This window comes from Monodelphis domestica, chromosome X (assembly GCF_027887165.1).
Source record: "Monodelphis domestica isolate mMonDom1 chromosome X, mMonDom1.pri, whole genome shotgun sequence".
NCBI classification, from domain to species: domain Eukaryota; kingdom Metazoa; phylum Chordata; class Mammalia; order Didelphimorphia; family Didelphidae; genus Monodelphis; species Monodelphis domestica.
Window position 1 is genome coordinate 50,032,673 of NC_077235.1, and position 18,515 is coordinate 50,051,187.

General features: G+C 38.8%; 1 protein-coding gene across 1 annotated transcript in view; it reads left to right on the top strand.

Moving 5' to 3' along the window:
* Positions 1 to 18,515, top strand: part of GPC3 (glypican 3) — a 777,056-nt gene that overhangs the window by 662,360 nt on the left and 96,181 nt on the right. The gene's annotated exons all lie outside the window — the stretch shown is intronic.

Genomic DNA, 18,515 nt, shown 5'->3' on the forward strand with positions numbered 1-18,515 from the left:
GAAGGGTTTTAAAAACAAACAAACAATGATACATGTAAAACCCAGTAGACTTGCTCTTTGGCTATGGGAGGGGGTTGGAAAGAACACAAATCATTTAACCACGAAAAAATATTACGAATTTTGGAACTATGCTGGGTTTGTACCCCCAAAGAGACAATAAATAAAAAGACTTGTACAAGAATATTCATAGCTGCGCTCTTTGTGGTAGCCAAAAATTAGATGCCCTTCAGTTGGAGAATGGCTGAACAAATTGTGGTATATGTTGGTGATGGAATACTATTGTGCCAAAAGGAATAATAAAGTGCAGGAATTCCATGGAGACTGGAACAACCTCCAGGAAGTGATGCAGAGTGAGAGGAGCAGAACCAGGAGAACATTGTACACAGAGACTGATACACTGTGGTATAATCGAACGTAATGGACTTTTACATTAGTGGCGATGCAATGTCCCTGAACAATCTGCAGGGATCTAAAAAACACTATCCAGAAGCAGAGGATAAACTGTGGGAGTAAAAACACCGAGGAAAAGCAACTGCTTGACTACAGGGGTGGAGGGGAAATGACTGAGGAGAGACTCTAAATGAACACTCTAGTGCAAATACCAACAACATGGAAATGGGTTTGAATCAAGAACACATGTGAAACCCAGTGGAATTACGCGTTGGCTATGGGAGGGGAGGAAAAGAAAATGATCTTTGTCTCTAATGAATAATGCTTGGAAATGATCAAATAAAAAATTATTTTAAAAAATATTCCAAATTAAATGAATAAATAAATTTAAAAGAAAAAGAAAAAATTATATAAGATCAAAATGTTTACATGACTGAGGCATAATGGAAAATATAAGCAAATTAGAAGAGCAAGGAATATATTACCTTTCAGATTAATGGAAGAGAACTTATGAATGAAAAAAAGTGTGAAATATAAAATGACAATTGAATAAATAAAATTGAAAATGTTTTGTATAAATAAAACTAATGTTGCTAAGATTAGAAGGAAAACAGGAAATTGGGGGGAAATTTTTATATTCAGTTTCTCAGATAGAGGTCTCATATCTAAGACAGAAATTTGTCCAATATGTAAGAATATGAGCCATTCATTAAGTGATAGTCAAAAGATATAAACAGATAGTTTTGGGATAAAGAAATCAAAGCTATATCTAACTATATGAAAAATGCTCTAAATCATATTGATTAGAGAAATTCAAATGCAAACTCTGAGATATCATCTCACATCTATCAGATTGGCTAAAATAATAAAAGGCAAAAATGACAAATATTAGAGGGGATGTGGAAAAATGAGGACACTAATACATTGTTGGAAATATGAACTGACCCAACTATTTTGGAGAACAATTTGGAATTAAGCCTAAAGAGTTATAAAACTGTGTATGCCTTTTGACTCAGCAGTACCACTATTAGGTTTATTTCCTAAGGTAATCAAGGAAAATAGAAAAAATGCTATACATTTCCAAAATTGTTGTAGTAGCAAAGAACTGGAAGTTGAACAGATGCTTATCAAATTGTGGCATATGATTGTGAAGGAATACTACTGCTCTGTAAGAAATGATGACCATGTTAGTTTTGGGAAAATGTGGAAAGGCACACATGAAATTATGAAGAGTGAAACAAGAAGAACCAAGAGAATGGCATATACAGCAATAGAAATAGTGTTTGAATAACTCATGTACGACCACGTACAAAGAACTGATAAATAGAAATCAGAGTTATATCTATATTTAGATCTATATCTTTTTGTCAAATAATGCCTCCTCTAATGGGGAAAGGGAGAGAAGGCATTAACTATGTATTTAAATACAATAAACAAATAAATTTCAAAGAAAAAACATTGTTTGTTATAAGTTATGGCTCTCTGTGATGGGCAAGAGGAGAAGCACTGGGAGAAATTATTATGTTTATGTAAAAAACATTTTAATACTTTATAAAGGAAAAAAATAATAATTCTCCCCAAAGTCAGAGATGCAAAAGGTACCTAGCCTTCTTCTTTTCCATTTTTAAAAATGTAGGTATGTCCTTTAATATTCTTGGGTTTATTGATTTGAATAATTTCTGATTCTTACTCATCTAGTCTGTTTATATGTTACTTTAACTTGGGCTACTTCTTTTTCAAGGACAGTATTTTCACTTTGGAATTACCTTATTTATTCACTTTCCTTCCTTGTCCCTCCACCTCAACTCCTATGCAGCTTTCTCAGTAAAGCCCTTGGGAAAGCTTTAATGATTAAGCTAATAGAAAGCTAAGAGTTCTCACAACATGGTTAGCAATTCTTATCATTTAGGCTGGGAGGTCGTTTGCTGTCATTAGACTTCCTTGAAGTGACTGTGTCTCTCTATAAACTTTTCAAAGTCTGTTTGCTTTTCAAATATTCATTTCCTGTCTTCATAAAACAAGCTGGATTTTACTGGGGAGATAATTGTGGGTTCACAGCTCATGTGTGTGGTGATTTTGTAAATGCTGTATTATAATATCTGCTATCTTCATTTGTCCTCCTAATTACTGTTTCTTGCAAAATAATACACTTCCTGGCTAGCACTGAATAGTGTCTTGTTCCCTTATCTTTATAGTATTTGAGTTTAACTACCTTACATCTAGGCACATTAGATCTTGGGTTCTTGCTTGTAGGCATCTTTTAGACTCTTTCTGCTTCTGTTCCCCTAGGTGTTCACACTAATTCTGTGAAATTTTCTTAGGTGATTTCCTAAAACCAAGTGCCCAGTTCTTTTGTTTTTCTCAGTTCTTGGGGGTCACTCCATCCTAATCTTTCCTTCAGATCTGCCACTAGGGTCTGCAGGATTTCCAACAATTGGGATAATTCAATTATTTTTTTCCAGCCAGCATTTCCAGCTGCTCTTCATTGTACTCAATTTTATTTTCTACTGCAGTGTCTACTCTTCGTTATTTCTCTGGATTTTTGGAGCCTCTCTATCACATACTCCATTTCCTACATTATTCCTTTTTATTTATTTATTCCTTTTTATTTCCTCTTATTCCTTTTTTAATAATTTCTTAACTGTCCCTTAAGGGCCTCATCTTATTTTCTTCCATTTTCCCCTTTAATTTGGTCTTGTGTGGTTTTCTTAGCATTGCTTAATCTCTTTACATGTATCAATTACCTGCCTAAGGACAACTCTCAGGAGTTTATAGTTTTGTTTTCTAATCTCACTGGTTCTCAAATTTACCAGGTTCAGAAGTTCTCTAGCATTTTCAGATATATATATGTATAAATACTCTGGCTTTCACACTTTTCAAAGATGGTTAGGTGGTCTTTATACCATTGAACGATTGTTTTAGCCACTTCTCTCTGCTATTTGTCAGGAGCTGTGGCAGTATCCTGCCTTGTTCCCACATTTTAGATCTCCCCCTCTCCCCTAGCCTTCATCTTTATATTTTTTCTGCTGTAGAATCATCCCATTCTATCCTTTCCCTTCCTCTCCCTTGAATATTCCCCTGGGCTTTTACCATTTCACTTCAGCATTTACTAGAAATTGACTGTGTGGAAAAGGGGGACCTCACCTCCAATGAAGAGGAAATTAAGGCAATCATTAAAAACTACTTTGCCCAACTATATGGCAAGAAATATACCAACCTAGGTGATATGGATGAATATTTACAAAAATATAAATTGCCTAGACTAACAGAAGAAGAAATAGATTTCTTAAATAATCATATCAGAAAAAGAAATCCAACAGGCCATCAAAGAACTCCCTAAGAAAAAATCCCCAGAGCCTGATGGATTCACAAGTGAATTCTATCAAACATTCAAAGAACAGCTAATCCCAATACTATACAAACTATTTGACATAATAAGTAAAGAGGGAGTTCTACCAAATTCCTTTTATGACACAAACATGGTATTGATTCCAAAGCCAGGCAGGTCAAAAACGGAGAAAGAAAACTATAGACCAATTTCCCCAATGAATATAGATGCAAAAATCTTAAATAGGATACTAGCAAAAAGACTCCAGCAAGTCATCACAAGGATTATTCACTATGACCAGGTAGGATTCATACCAGGAATGCAGGGCTGGTTCAACATTAGGAAAACCATCCACATAATGACCATATCAACAAACAAACAAAAATAACATGATTATCTCAATAGATGCACAAAAAGCCTTTGATAAAATACAACACCCATTCCTATTAAAAACACTAGAAAGCATAGGAATAGAAGGGTCGTTCCTAAACATAATAAACAGTATATATCTAAAACCATCAACTAACATCATCTGCAATGGGGATAAACTAGATGCATTCCCAATAAGATCAGGAGTGAAACAAGGATGCCCATTATCACCTCTATTATTTAACATTGTACTAGAAACACTAGCAGTAGCAATTAGAGAAGAAAAAGAAATTGAAGGCAATCAAAATAGGCAAGGAGGAGACCAAGCTATTGCTCTTTGCAGATGATATGATGGTCTACTTAAAGAATCCTAGAGAATCAACCAAAAAGCTAATTGAAATAATCAACAACTTTAGCAAAGTTGCAGGTTACAAAATAAACCCGCATAAGTGATCAGCATTTCTATATATTTCCAACACAGCTCAGCAGCAAGAATTAGAAAGAGAAATCCCATTCCAAATCACCTTAGACAAAATAAACTACTTAGGAATCTATCTCCCAAGACAAACACAGGAACTTTATTAACACAACTACAAAACACTCTCCACACAACTAAAACTAGACTTGAGCAATTGGAAAAATATTAACTGCTCATGGGTAGGATGAGCAAATATAATAAAAATGACGATCCTACCCAAGCTTATTTATCTATTTAGTGCTATACCCATTGAACTTCCAAAAAAAAATTTACTGGCTTAGAAAAAACCATAAAGTTCATTTGGAAGAACAAAGGATCAAGGATATCCAGGGAAATCATGAAAAAAAATACAAAGGAAGGGGGCCTTGCAGTCCCAGATCTCAGACTATATTATAAAGCAGCGGTCATCAAAACAATTTGGTACTGGCTAAGAGACAGAAAGGAGGATCAGTGGAATAGACTCGGGGTAAGTGACCTCAACAAGACAGTATATCACAAACCCAAAGATCCCAGCTTCTGGGACAAAAACCCACTATTTGACAAAAACTGCTGAGAAACTGGAGGACAGTGTGGGAAAGATTAGGTTTAGATCAACACCTCACACCCTACACCAAGATAAATTCAAAATGGGTGAATGACTTGAAACTATAAGTAAATTAGGTGAACACAGAATAGTATACATGTCAGACCTTTGGGAAGGGAGAGGCTTTAAAACCAAGCAAGACTTAGAGTCACAAAATGCAAAATAAATAATCTGGAATACATCAAATTAAAAAGGTTTTGTACAAACAAAACCAATGTAACTAAAATCAGAAGGGAAGCAACAAGTTGGGAAACAATATTCATAAAAACCTCTGACAAAGGTTTAATTACTCAAATTTACAAAGAGCTAAATCAATTGTACAAAAAATCAAGCCATTCTCCAATTGATAAATGGGCAAGGGACATGAACAGGCAGTTCTCAGCCAAAGAAATCCAAACTATTAATAAGCACATAAAAAGTGTTCTAAATCTCTTATAATCAGAGAGATGCAAATCAAAACAACCCTGAGGTATCACCTCACACCTAGCAGATTGGCTAACATGACAGCAAAGGAAAGTAATGAATGCTGGAGGGGATGTGGCAAAGTCGGGACATTCATGCATTGCTAGTGGAGTTGTGAATGGATCCAACCATTCTGGAGGGCAATTTGGAACTATGCCCAAAGGGTGCTAAAAGACTGTCTGCCATAGCACTGCTGGGCTTGTACCCCAAAGAGATAATAAGGAAAAAGACCTGTACAAGTATAATCATAGCTGCGCTCTTTGTGGTGGCCAAAAATTGGAAAATGAGGGGATGCCTTTCAATTGGGGAATGGCTGAACAAATTGTGGTATATGTTGGTGATGGAATACTATTGTGCTCAAAGGAATAATAAAGTGGAGGAATTCCATGGGGACTGGAACAACCTCCAGGAAGTCATGCAGAGCGAAAGGAGCAGAGTCAGGAAAACACTGTACACAGAGACTGATACACTGTGGTACAAGAGAACGTAATGGACTTCTCCATTAGTGTCAACACAATGTCCCTGAACATTCTGCAGGGATATAGGAGAAAAAAACACTATTCAGAAGCAAAGGACAAACTGTGGGAATAAAAACATGGAGGAAAAGCAACTGTTTGACTACAGGGATTGAGGGGAAATGAATGAGGAGAGACTTCAAATGAACACCCTAATACAAATACCAACAACATGGAAATGGGTTTGAATCAAGGACACATGTGATACCCAGTGGAATTATGCGTTGGCTAGGGGAGGGGTGGTGGGAGGGGGAGGAAAAGAAAAGGATCTTTGTTTCCACGGAATATTGTTTGAAAATGACCAATTAAAATAATGTTTAAATTGGAAAAAAGAAGAAGAAATTGACTGTGTGTCAGATCCTGTGTCTATAGTATTGGAATTTTAAAAGGAAAAATACCACAGTTGCCTCCTTGAGGAGCTTACAGTTCAATGGGGAAATATGGTAGGTACACAAATAAATATAATACCAGGTGGTAGGAGAAGACGGATAGAAACGGGAGAACCCAAGTAATAGTACTGTCATGGTGTCCCCAAATAAAGGAATTATAAGATGTACCAGGTTGAACCTCCAGCACATTCCATCTTGTCTGTAGAGGTTTATGGTGCTCCATGTTGGCCACTGGAAGCATTATGAGAAGAGTTGGAATGATTGGCAGGTTCCCACCCAACCTAAATTTTCCCTTCAAGGTTTCAATCCAACCTACCACTTGGGGAAGTAAATGAGATGTTTCCTATTTAAATATGAGAGCAGAGAATTATTCTACTACTCGATTTCCTCTTGTTCTTTAGACTGCATTCATATCTTAATGAAATGTTTTTGCGATCACATTTATTACTCTCATGGTCTGGCAATAAAGAATATTATTATACTAGATGGGGCTTGAGCTGTGGCTTGCATAAATGATTGTGGAAAACACCTATACTGTATTAAGAAAGGTAGCAAGAGGCTCCAGAGTCAGTTCTTAAGAGATTTCAGGGGGCCCTCTACGTTTCATCTAATTGACTTCCACATAGAAGCCATGCGTTCTCATTAGAACTGTTTGTGGGAGATGATTTTAGGTGTGATCTGACCCTTACTTCTCACTGGTAAGAGGTGGTGATTAGACAACAGTCCATTCTTCCTCTTCCTCATCCCCACCCCATCATGTTGCTGGGGACACAAAGGAAACATAGCTAAGGAGCTTAGAGAACAGCTAGTCCTTCTACATTCTCTCTACCAACAGACCCCAAAGACATGTAATAAGAACTTCTTCACTAGCCTTGTTCCTTTCTAGACATGTCTGAGCCTAGTTCTGCTTCATCTTCACTGCCTTCTGGATGCAGCCCTAGGACAATGGGCTTCTCAATGTATTCTTATTGTCCAGAATCCTGACAGAAAGGATAAAGCCATTTTTCTCATAGGCCATAGGTAGAGCCAAGTTATTCTGCTTGCTGCTGGGTCATTCTTGCTCAGGTGATAGCGTGGTGTTTTGGAATGCTGGACTTCAAGTCAAGATGGCCTGTGCTCAATCCCTCTTCTAAGCTGGCATGATTTAACCAAGCTATACCTGCCCTCACTGAACCTCAGTTTTTTGTAGTGGGATAATAATATGTCTTTGTTTTGTTGGATCATTTCAGTCAGGTCTGATTCTTCTTGATCCCATTTTTGGAGTTTTCTTGGCAAAGATACTGGAGTGGTTTGCCATTCCCTTCTCTAGCATACAGGGTTGATTTTATGTAACTTGTCCAGGGTCACATAGCTAAGAAGTATGTATGTGATCCTGAGTGAATGAGTCCCTTCAGACCTCAGAAAGAACAGAAGATTAAGCTAAATGAGGTCAGATTTTATCCCAGGTCTTCCTAACTTCAGGCCTGGCATTCTATCCACTGTGCTACCTAACTGCCCAAAACCAATTTCTGGCAGTGGTGGGATTAATAATAGTCCTTATATAGAATGATAATAACTCTACAGAGTGGGTGGGAGGCTCAAAAGGGATCTTAAAGTGCTAAATAAACAACAGTAAGTCATTATTTCTTCAAATGACGAACATGAAAATGAGGAATATAATAGAAAAAGATGAGTTTGCAAGGATTCACTGGAGTAAAGGGAGAAATGTAAGGAATTAAAGTGGAGGTATAATTCAAAAAATAGATAAAGCCAGGTCTTTCTCAGATGATGAGATGATCCATTGTGACGTAGATGACAATCTACTCTCCAAGGCAGCAACACTTTCCCCTCTGTCTCTGTCTCTGTAACCCCTGGGCTCAGCACAATGGAGGTGCTTAAAAAGTATATGTTGAACAAAATGGAATCTTACTTTAAAAAATCAAAGCACGGATATGTTACCATGAAAAAGTCGCTTCACTTCTGTCTGCGTAAATTCTCTCATCTGTAAAATGGGAATAATAATCCCACCTCATTCACAAGATAGTTGTGAGGATAAAATGAGATAAGAGTTATAAAGCTCTAGAAGTGGTCTGTCCCTGGGTGTCATTCTCTACATCTTTACTACAGGCTCAGTCTTTCTGTACTTGGAGGGAGGGAGAAGGAACAAGAAAGGAAAACTGAGATTTTCATTCAACTGCTGACATTTCTAAGCAGGAAGAAAGCTCTGAAATCATTTCGATTCATCTTCTGTTCTTTCTGAGGTCTGAAGTGGAAAAGGGACTCATTCACTCAGGATCACATACTGAATCAGAACCCAGGGATCTTGACTTACAAGAAAGAGCTCCTTCTATTACAATCAAGCTGGCACAAGTCTGAGGACTGAATCCAATAGTGGGGCCACAACATATGTACAGATTAATAGCTAGATGGGTGCAGTGGACAGAGCACCACGCTGGAATTTAGGAATACTCATCCTCCTGAGTTCAAATCCAGCCTTAGATACATACTATATGACCTTAGACAAGTCATTTTGCCCCATTTGCCTCAGTTTCCTCACCTATAACATGAGCTGGCAAACCATTGCAGTATCTTTGCTAAGAAAACCCCAAACGGAGTCACCAAGAGTCACTCACAATTGAAAAGTGACTCAGCAACAACAGATAAATATAATGAAGAGTAGTTATTCTTTTTCTATTAAATGAATAGTTAGATCCTGATAAGGTGATCTAAATTATGGAGGAGAGGAAAATTGTTTGTAACTAGAGACATCCAGGAAGGCTTCATGGAGGAGAGAGAACATTCATTTAGACCTTGAAGGGAGAAAAAAGAAATTTCAGGAAGTGAGATGAGGAGGAAGTATATCCCAGGCATGGCAGGAGTGGAGGGAGAAGCAGCCTAAAAAAATACATTGTGGCTGGAGGAGACTGTGAACTAGACAGCAGTCTGATTTGCCTGAGGGGTGTAGAGTGAAATACAGTGGCTGGACATTGTAGAGATTTTGTATGCTATCCGAGAGGCAATAGGGAGCCATTGACAGTTCTCTGACAGAGAAATGATATGGTCAGACCTACAAATCAAAGAATCTCAGTTGAAAAGGACCTCTGAGGTCCATTCAAAGGGAAGATTATTTTGACAGCTGTGTAAAAGGTGATAGGAGAAGCTGAGAGCAGGAAAGCTAGTTAGGAATCTATTACATAGTTCAGACAAGAGGTAATGAGGTCTTGACCTGGGGAAGTGGACATGAGAGGAAAGAAAAGGCGACTGACTCTGCCCATTCCTCTATCTCTTCCCCCTCCCCCTTGAAAAAATGTTGCTGAGGGGCCGTTGTGGGCTTGCCTCCTCCTACCTTCACCACATCGACTTCTGCTGCTTATCAACATTACTGTGTGCAGAGCACCGGGGGCTTTAGCCATTAATAGAGAACAGCTGTTGGCTCAGCAGTCTTCCCTACCAGATGTCACCCTCTGCAGTTGTTTGAAAATCTGGAGACAAAACAAAATGGAGAAAAAACAACAATTAGAAAGCATTTGGTAAAATCTCTTACTTTGCATTTCTCTTGTAACCGAACAGAATCAGAAGATGTAGCGGTAAATCTCAGACTCCTTTGTGCTGTGCAGCATGTTACTTCCTCTGTCTAGGCCTCAGTTTCCCTCTCTAGGAAGTGTGGGGTTTCTAAGGTTCTTGCTGTGATTTCAGTGCAACTTTAGATTCCTCCTTCTACTGTGTGCAAACAGGAAACGTGAGGTAAAGGTTAATAGCTTAACTCTAATTGTAAGCTGGTAGACACCACGGGGTAACAAGTGAGAAAAACCCACGGTAATCATATGAAGAATGGTTCCCATTTAAGGCTTACCAAATAGCACTCCAATGGGATCCCAGGGCTTTGGACTCTGGAATGGCGAACACTCCCGCTCCCCGTTCATCTCTATGCCACGATGCTATGCCCACCCTAGTCCCATATACAAACTGCCATTCCTAGAAAGTTGATGTTAATCAACTGCCCATTGACTCTACTCAGTATCTCTGTGATTTCCCTGACCAAAACACCCCCTTTTCCCCAGCACTACACTATATGTGTCTTTCCCTATTAGACCATAAGCGTCTTGAGAGTCAAGGACACTAGCACAGTATCTGGCACATAGTAAGTGCTTAATCAATGCTTTTCATTTCATTCATTCATAGCAATTACTTAAAAACAAAAACAAACTTGAGAGGTAGCTATAGTGCAAGGATTACCATCTCCATTTACAAATCCAGCAAGGTAGCCAAGAGGTCATGTCATCACTTCAAAACAGGAGTCAAATAAAGTAAATGAATAATGACAAAAAGGAAGGAAAAGAAAGATGTACTCACAATAAAAATCCTCCCAGAGACTGAGCAGATGAGTATTTTTAAAAAGAAAAACAATTTTACATAACAATAAATCCAATACTATGGGATAAGAAAATGTGACAAGTAACCTTCAGAAAAAGGCGAATAAAACTGTAATAACTCCAACTAGATCTCCAGAAACAAGATTAGAACAACTTCACAATGTCCCAGAATGGTTGAGATGCTTAATGAAAGACCTTAAGGAAGATGTAAGGGAATGAAATTAGAGCTCGTAGAGATGTCAAAAAGAAGATCAATGTTTTAGAACAAAAAGTGCAGAATTTTAATAAAGTGCTAGACACTGATAAACAGAATGGAAATGAGAATGGAAAAATATGGTTCAACATAAAATATTAGAGTAAAGTAAAACAGTGCAAAAATTGAGAGCAACTGATCTCAAAGAAAGTGATGAGAGAATCTGAGAATATTGATATCCACTTTTTTAAAAACACAACCCAAAAAAATGAATGCCCTACTTCAGGAAATCGTGTAATAAAATATCCTAGTAGTGTTGGAAATAGAAAATAAAGTATTACTTTATATAAATTTATAGTACATCATTAAAAAGAACCCCAAGTTCAATTCATCCAGATATGTAGCATCCAAGGTGCAAAATCTTCATATTCGACATTGAGTCTTATAAGCATCCATGAAAATACCCCTTACATAGCCAGGGAAAACAGCTGAAATCATACAATACCTAAGAACTATAAGAAATAAAGAAAAAAGGTTAGATCAAGTCTGCCTCTATTCCATGTTTGTTTAATGCTTCTCCCCTTCAGCCTCAGTTTACACAAAGTACTTTTTTCCATTTTCCTCTATTTTTTTGACACATTTTGTATTTAATTTTATCCATTTGGAGCTTATGATATATAGTATGAATTGAATTAAAACCAATTTCTGTCAAACTGATTTCCAATTTTCCAAATAGTTCTTGTTGAGATCTTTAATAGTTTGTGTTCTTAGGTTTATCAAACACTGGGCTACTGTGTTTGATTTCTTCAGGATCTTGTTTATCTATTTATATGAAGCAGTACAAAATAGTTTTGAGAATTACTTGTTTATAGCACACTTTTCGTTATTTCCCTTGAAAGTCTTGACACTGTGTTTCTTTAGATGAATTCTGCTATTATTATATCTAATTCTATAAAGTGACCCCTTAGTAGCTTGATGTGAAACTAAATCTGTAAATGAAGTAGCGCAGTAATTTGTATTACACTGACAAATCCCCACGCAAACCAGTGAATCTCTCTCTTTAATTATAGAAGTCTTTATTTCTGTAAAGAGTATTTTGTGATCAGTTAATTCCTACTTTCTGCATTCTGTAGTTGTTCTGGATTTATTCTCTCCTCAGTGCTTTTTGTTAGCAATGCAGTGCCTTCCCTCTAAGACTTTCTCTGGTGTATCTTGTATATATCTCGTTTGTACGTAGCAGTTTCCATGTCATTCCTCATTAGACTTTTGGGTTTTTCGCCTTTCTGTGTATCCTCAGTCCTTAGCACAGTGCCTAGGATGTAGTAAGTGCTAAGTGAAGGCTCATTGACCTGACTTGATATCCAGAAAGGCTAATGATTTTGTGGGTGCATTTTATTGAATCAATAATCTTTTCATTGTATCTTAATGATTCTCAAAATAAACCACTAAATCATCTGGGAAAAGGGATCATATGGGCTCCTCTCTGCCTGTACTTATTCCATCAGTTTCTTGACCTTGTTTCATTGCTGTATCTAACATTTCCAGACTTGTAACTAATAGCAACACACATCCTGGCTGTAGGTCTCTAGCATTTCTCCAGTACATACAATGCTAGTCTTGATTTTAGAGAGTGCTTTGATATCAATTGGATATGGACTATTAAGGAAAATGTAGGCTCTTTGGAGGCATGGAGGCACAGCTTTAGTTTTTGTGTTTGTAATCCCAGCGCACAGTAGATCATTAGTACATATGTGTTGGACTGCATTGAGTATTTTTATATTTTTTACTATTCTTCTATTTTTTTATTCATAGATATTTTATCTTCCCAATTACATGTAATAACAATTTTCCACATACATTTTCCAGAAATTATCAGATCCAAATTGTCTTCCTCCCCCTCTCAGAGATGGTAAACAAATTGGTCTGGAAAAACAAATATTTCCTACTGGTGAACCATCCCTTTCTTCCAATTATAAATCCAGCATGGCTCTCCTTTCTTGGACATTACAGAGGAGTCAAACTAAGGTCCAAAGAAATTAAGGGACCTGACCAAGGTCAAACAGTAAAACATGGTGCATCCAGGCCTTGAACCCAAATCCCCAGACTCCTCTGCTCTTTCCTTACACCACTTCAATTTAGTGATAAATAAAAATGTACATTTATGGCCAGGTGTTCTGACAAATACTTTTCAGTGCAGCTGGACAGGAGTGGGTTGAGAGTGATGGCATTTTCAAATTACTCATTACCCTGTTATTAGCCCAAGGTGGTTTGTAAGCAGGAAGGTATTTGAACAATGGCAAATATGCTCCTCCTGCTGTATAAACATCTACTGAGTCACAACAGTTGTGGGCACCTGCTTTATCAGTAGCTTGCTTTGGTTTTTTGCAGGGAAGAAGGAGCAAAAGGGCCACTGACTCTTTCTATACTCTCCTCTTTAGGCACAAATTCCATTATTCCATTCCAAGGGAGTGCATGCATAGGAGACAAAACCTAGAGGCATTGTACATTTCAACCAGCCATCAAGTTGGGGTGGGGGTTGCTGGCAAAGGTATAGATAGGAGAACCTGGCCTAGGAAATTTTCAACATTAAACTGTTCAGAGAACACAAAAAGAATTGTCTTCTCTGCAACCTGCATAACACTAGAACTTGTTGCCTTATTCTTTGGGCTTGGGATAAGGATGGCACCTCTCTACAACAATGTAGCTCTTACCAATAATCTTACCAATTACCAATTAGTTAGAATGGATAATCTAGTCACCAGAGGGATGAAATAAATGGATGCCTAGCAAAAACATGGCTTTTCAGGTGTGTTTGGATTTTTTTATGTTCATACTACAACAAATTACTTGAATTGTATAAGGATGCTAGAAAAGAAAGTTAGCCAAGCTGGAAAAGCAAAACCCTTCAATTCCTACATCTTCACAAGAACATCCAATTTAGTGCAGGTGACCCTGGCTTCTGAGGTTCTTCCAACAGATCACAATGTCTAGCAGGGCCTGCCCAGCTGGAAAAGCCAGTGAGTATGGGCCTTGCAGCAGTCTGTGTCTGATGTCTGGGATTCAGTCCAGCCAGGTTCAAAGAATCTCATTACCAGATTGGCCACAGCAATTTTTCAAGACCATCTGCTAATTCGGCCATTGGAGGGAGTTCCCAAGTGAGCAAATCACAAATGTGTGAAGTATGAATTCATTAGAAACAATCAAAATGGTTCCTTCCATCCACAGAGATGCCAACACCTCTGCAACTCAGTCATCGGGAACTGCTATGGCCAACATATCAGCAAGCCCATGGCCAATGTGGTTGGTGAGCTTCTTCACACTATGCTGAAATTCTTCAGAGGGCAAGCATACAATTTGTCACCCGACCCATCTATACTCAAGTCTTCCTAGGTTTGGAGACCTGCCAGAGTTTTGATCTACTGGCACAGCCTTTAAGAAATCAGGGTTTCCTCATTGACCCTCTTGAGGACTCAGAAAAGGATCTTATCAATAGAGGAGGGCTCTTTCAAGGATGAGCCTTTCAAGATCTGCCATCTTGCTCTTGTAGTATCCTTACACAATTCTAAGAAGACTTCTTGGCTATTCCTTCTGGCACAATGGTGCCTTGCCATCTTTGTATCCATAGGCTTCACAGAAACCACTTTCGTTTACCATAGCTTCTCAAAAATCTCCCACTTCTGATTCATTTTGTAATATCTTTTGTTTATTTTTAGAGGATGAAAAGTAATCATTCATATTCCTATACACTGGTTTCAAAGCACTTTCATATCCATCATCTCATTTAATCCTTACAACAACAACACTGTCCTATTTTATAGAAGTGAAAACTATCTCAAAGAAGCAAAGTGACTTTTCCAAGATCATCTTACTAATAATTGGTAGAGTCAACACTTGAACCTGGAACTTCTGGTTCCAAGTCCAATGCCTTTTCTAGATCATTCTAATTCAAGCACATTTATGATCATTTCTTTTCCTAGGTCACTTCGTAACTTTCAGGCTTTTGTTTGGAGAAATTTTGCGTTTGGGGTTTTGTGTTTTTGTTTTTGTTTTTTCTAAAGGCAGTCCACTCTTGAAACTAGCCTATATACACATGTGGAGGAAAGGAGTTTGCTGAGCCTGGCAAAGTAGTCAGTTGTAAACACAATATGCATGTTCCCAAGGTTACATGTTTTTCTTTTCAACTGGCTGTTTGTAAGAAACACCACCCTTATGTGGACAGCAGCCATTAGTTTAATATGCCATTAACTTAAAAAGGGAATTATCCACACAGTCAATTAATAGACTGATGACTGGTGGACTTCAGTAGTAACCAAAGAAAAATGGAACTGAAGCCATTCCAAGAGCTACAACTAGCCCAACAGTCAATGGGAGAGCAGCAAAGCAACCCAATTGCCCCATTTAGACTCTGGCCACATGTTGCCAAACATCTGGATTAAAACTGAGGAATTCTGTCTATTACCCAGCTATGGCATTTGGAAATCTTCCATGTTCATCCAGATGTTTGGCATCATGTAAATACAACTTGAGTGTGTGCTTCCCTCTTGCATCAGTCAGAATCCTGTCCCACTGGGCAGGATAACTATAATAATAAGAAATCAGATTTGTGTCACATTTTAGGGTTTATAAAGACCTTTCTATGAGAAAGGGCTCATAGATCTACATAATTCCCATTTTACAGAATGCGAAAATGGAGTACAGACAAGTTAAATGAGTTGCCCAAGATCACATGTTAGATGTCAGAGGTCAGACTTAAACCCAGCTCTTCTGAGTCCATGCCAGGCAGGCATTCTTCAAGCAATGGAATAACAAAGTGGCCAAGAACTTGGGGCAGATCGCAGAACCTCCTTGAGCACCAGCTTCCTGATCTATACAGTGGTGATAACAATTCTATCTAATTCCCAGGCATCAAACAAGATCATATATGCCATTCGATGCTCCCGCTCTGCTGCTGTTCCATAGATATATGTGGTCTTCAGTGACTTGGGGAGTAGCCCCGAAGCAGGCAACTCTGAGAACAAACATAAACCCATTCCAGGGAGGAGGGAACAAGTAACATAGAAAGTAAGCAAGGCAGTGGAGTTGGGGGGAGCAGTGATGGGGTCCTCAAACGGATGGGAGAGCTTAGCATGGAAGGTACAAGTGGAGAATCTCTCCTGCTATTTGTTTTTGTGCACATGTCCCCAATTACGAATTTTTGTAACTTTTCCTCAGCCAGCGGATACTTCAGAGTGTTCCAGGGAGCATTCTTTTAAACCTTCTTTGTCACTCATGGGCTCTGGGTTTGTTTGGCCACTCTAAGTATCCCATTTTCATTTCTTCTTGATTGTTTCCAGCCTTGAGGCCTTCCTCATTCTACATTACAAAAACAAGCCAGGGAGACACTCCCTGCTGCCAAGCTGCATGTGTTTACATCAAAGAAGGTTTGTCCTGGTAGTCTCACAGAGAGAGCAGGGCACTATGGTGCCTGAAGGCCAAAGAGGGCAAAGGCAGTGTTTCTCAAAGGCTGCAAGAGGATTTGTGGGATGCTCTGACTGCTCTGAGGTGGTGGGGAAGAGCTGAAGCCAGAAGTGGCTGACAGCAACAGCCCTTTGGCAGCAATCTTCAGGGGACCCCAAGAAAGTGAAGGGGGCAAGTTTCACAAGGACCAAACTGTCCACATGTGGTACAGGGTGTAGAGCCAATTAAGTAAGTGCAGATGAGAAATCAGTTGAGATTGGGAGGTATGTGGTGGCATTGGGGCCCACACCACTAGGTCCAGGGTCTTTCTCTTGGGAATGACAGAACACGAATATCTCAGAAAACCTGGAAGTGAGCATCACTTAGAGGGCAGTGGAGAAGAAGATAGTGGATGCACAGGATCAGGCTGCAACACTCAAGCAACTGACAAGAACCAGAGTGAAGTATGCCAGCAATGCAGCATTACACCAAAAAGGGTGCCAGGCACATGGCGAGAGTGTGTTATCGGTTATGATGTCAAAGAAGGCCCAGGCACCCTGGACGGGCCCTCTATACTGAATTGATAGGAGGCCATGGAACAGAGGGGAATCCATGCATTCGTGGATGTATGGATAGTTGGGTAGATAGGATTTAGATCTTTACACGAAATAGTTACTCCAGGCAGAATTGTATTAGCCAAACTAACTCCCATTTTCCTATCCCTAGAGAAAGAGGTCCAAGGAGAAACTTTGAGCATGTATGACCTCAACAACAAAGTAGAAAGCATTAACACAGCCTGTCCATACTTAGTCTTGACTGCAATAACTTAGGTGCCCCCTGCTTCTAATATGATATAGGAATGATGGTCCATGTCTGCACTCAAACCCTAAGAGCTAAGACAAAAGCGACCCTTTGTTTTTAATGAAGCCCAACTCAATTTGCAGTCAGATGTCCTGGTTTTGAACCCTGGCTCTGTGAAATCCCACCAATATAACGTTCTGCTTAACCTGTCTTGGCCTCAGTATGTCTTCTGTTAAATGAATGGGAGGGGGAGGGAGGACAGTGTAAGAACTAGTGCATCTCTAAGGTCACTTCCAGCTTTATAGCCTATGATCATTAAAATTCTTTCTAGAACTAAAAGTACTGGACAAACTCTTCAATACTTCTAGGTCAATGACACTTCCTTTCCAAGTTTGGAATTCTTCACTTCGATGGAAGATCTGCCATTGCAGCCCCCTAATTGGGATAGGGATGGGAACTCGATCCATGATTTCCTAGGAGTAGGGAACTTTCATGAAAGGAAGCTCCCTCTATCAATGGAGGTCGGCATCAGGTCTGCAATTTAGAAACTTAGAGTTGCCTATACCACTGAGAGGGAATGTGACTTACACAAGGTCACATAACTAGACTGTGTTCAAGGCAAGCCTTGAAGCCAAACCATATTAGCATAGAAGCCAGCACTCTTATCTATCAAGACATTCTATTTCTCAAGGTCTCCCAAGATCAGGAATAGAAGTGTTATACCCAGAGTGAGAATATTTACAGACTATTAATCCAGGGCACCTTGATGATGATGATGATAACACTTTGCATTTGTTTCATCTTTTAAGGTTTATAAAGTACTCTCCTCTCAAAAATCCTGTGAGGCTGGTCAGCTTAGGCTCAAGATCACACAGCTAATAAGTATCTACAGCAATATTTGAACCCTGACTCCAAATACATCACTCAGTCCCATAGACTCTATTGCCTCTTAGGCCAAGAAGAAATGATTTTGTGTTCTCAAGCAACTACTGCATAGTTCTGGGGCCCAGACTTACGCCGGATGTCAAGTTGGCCAGTATTACAATGTATGTTAGATGAACAGTAAAGAAAACAATTGTTTCAGAAGTCCAGAGGAACAGGCCACTCAAGATGAAGCATTCAGAATGGGATTCATGGAAGATGTAGTCCTTAGACTCATAGTATCTGAGCTGGAGGAGACCACAGTTCAAATAAGTCTATAGCTGGAGGCAGCTAAGTG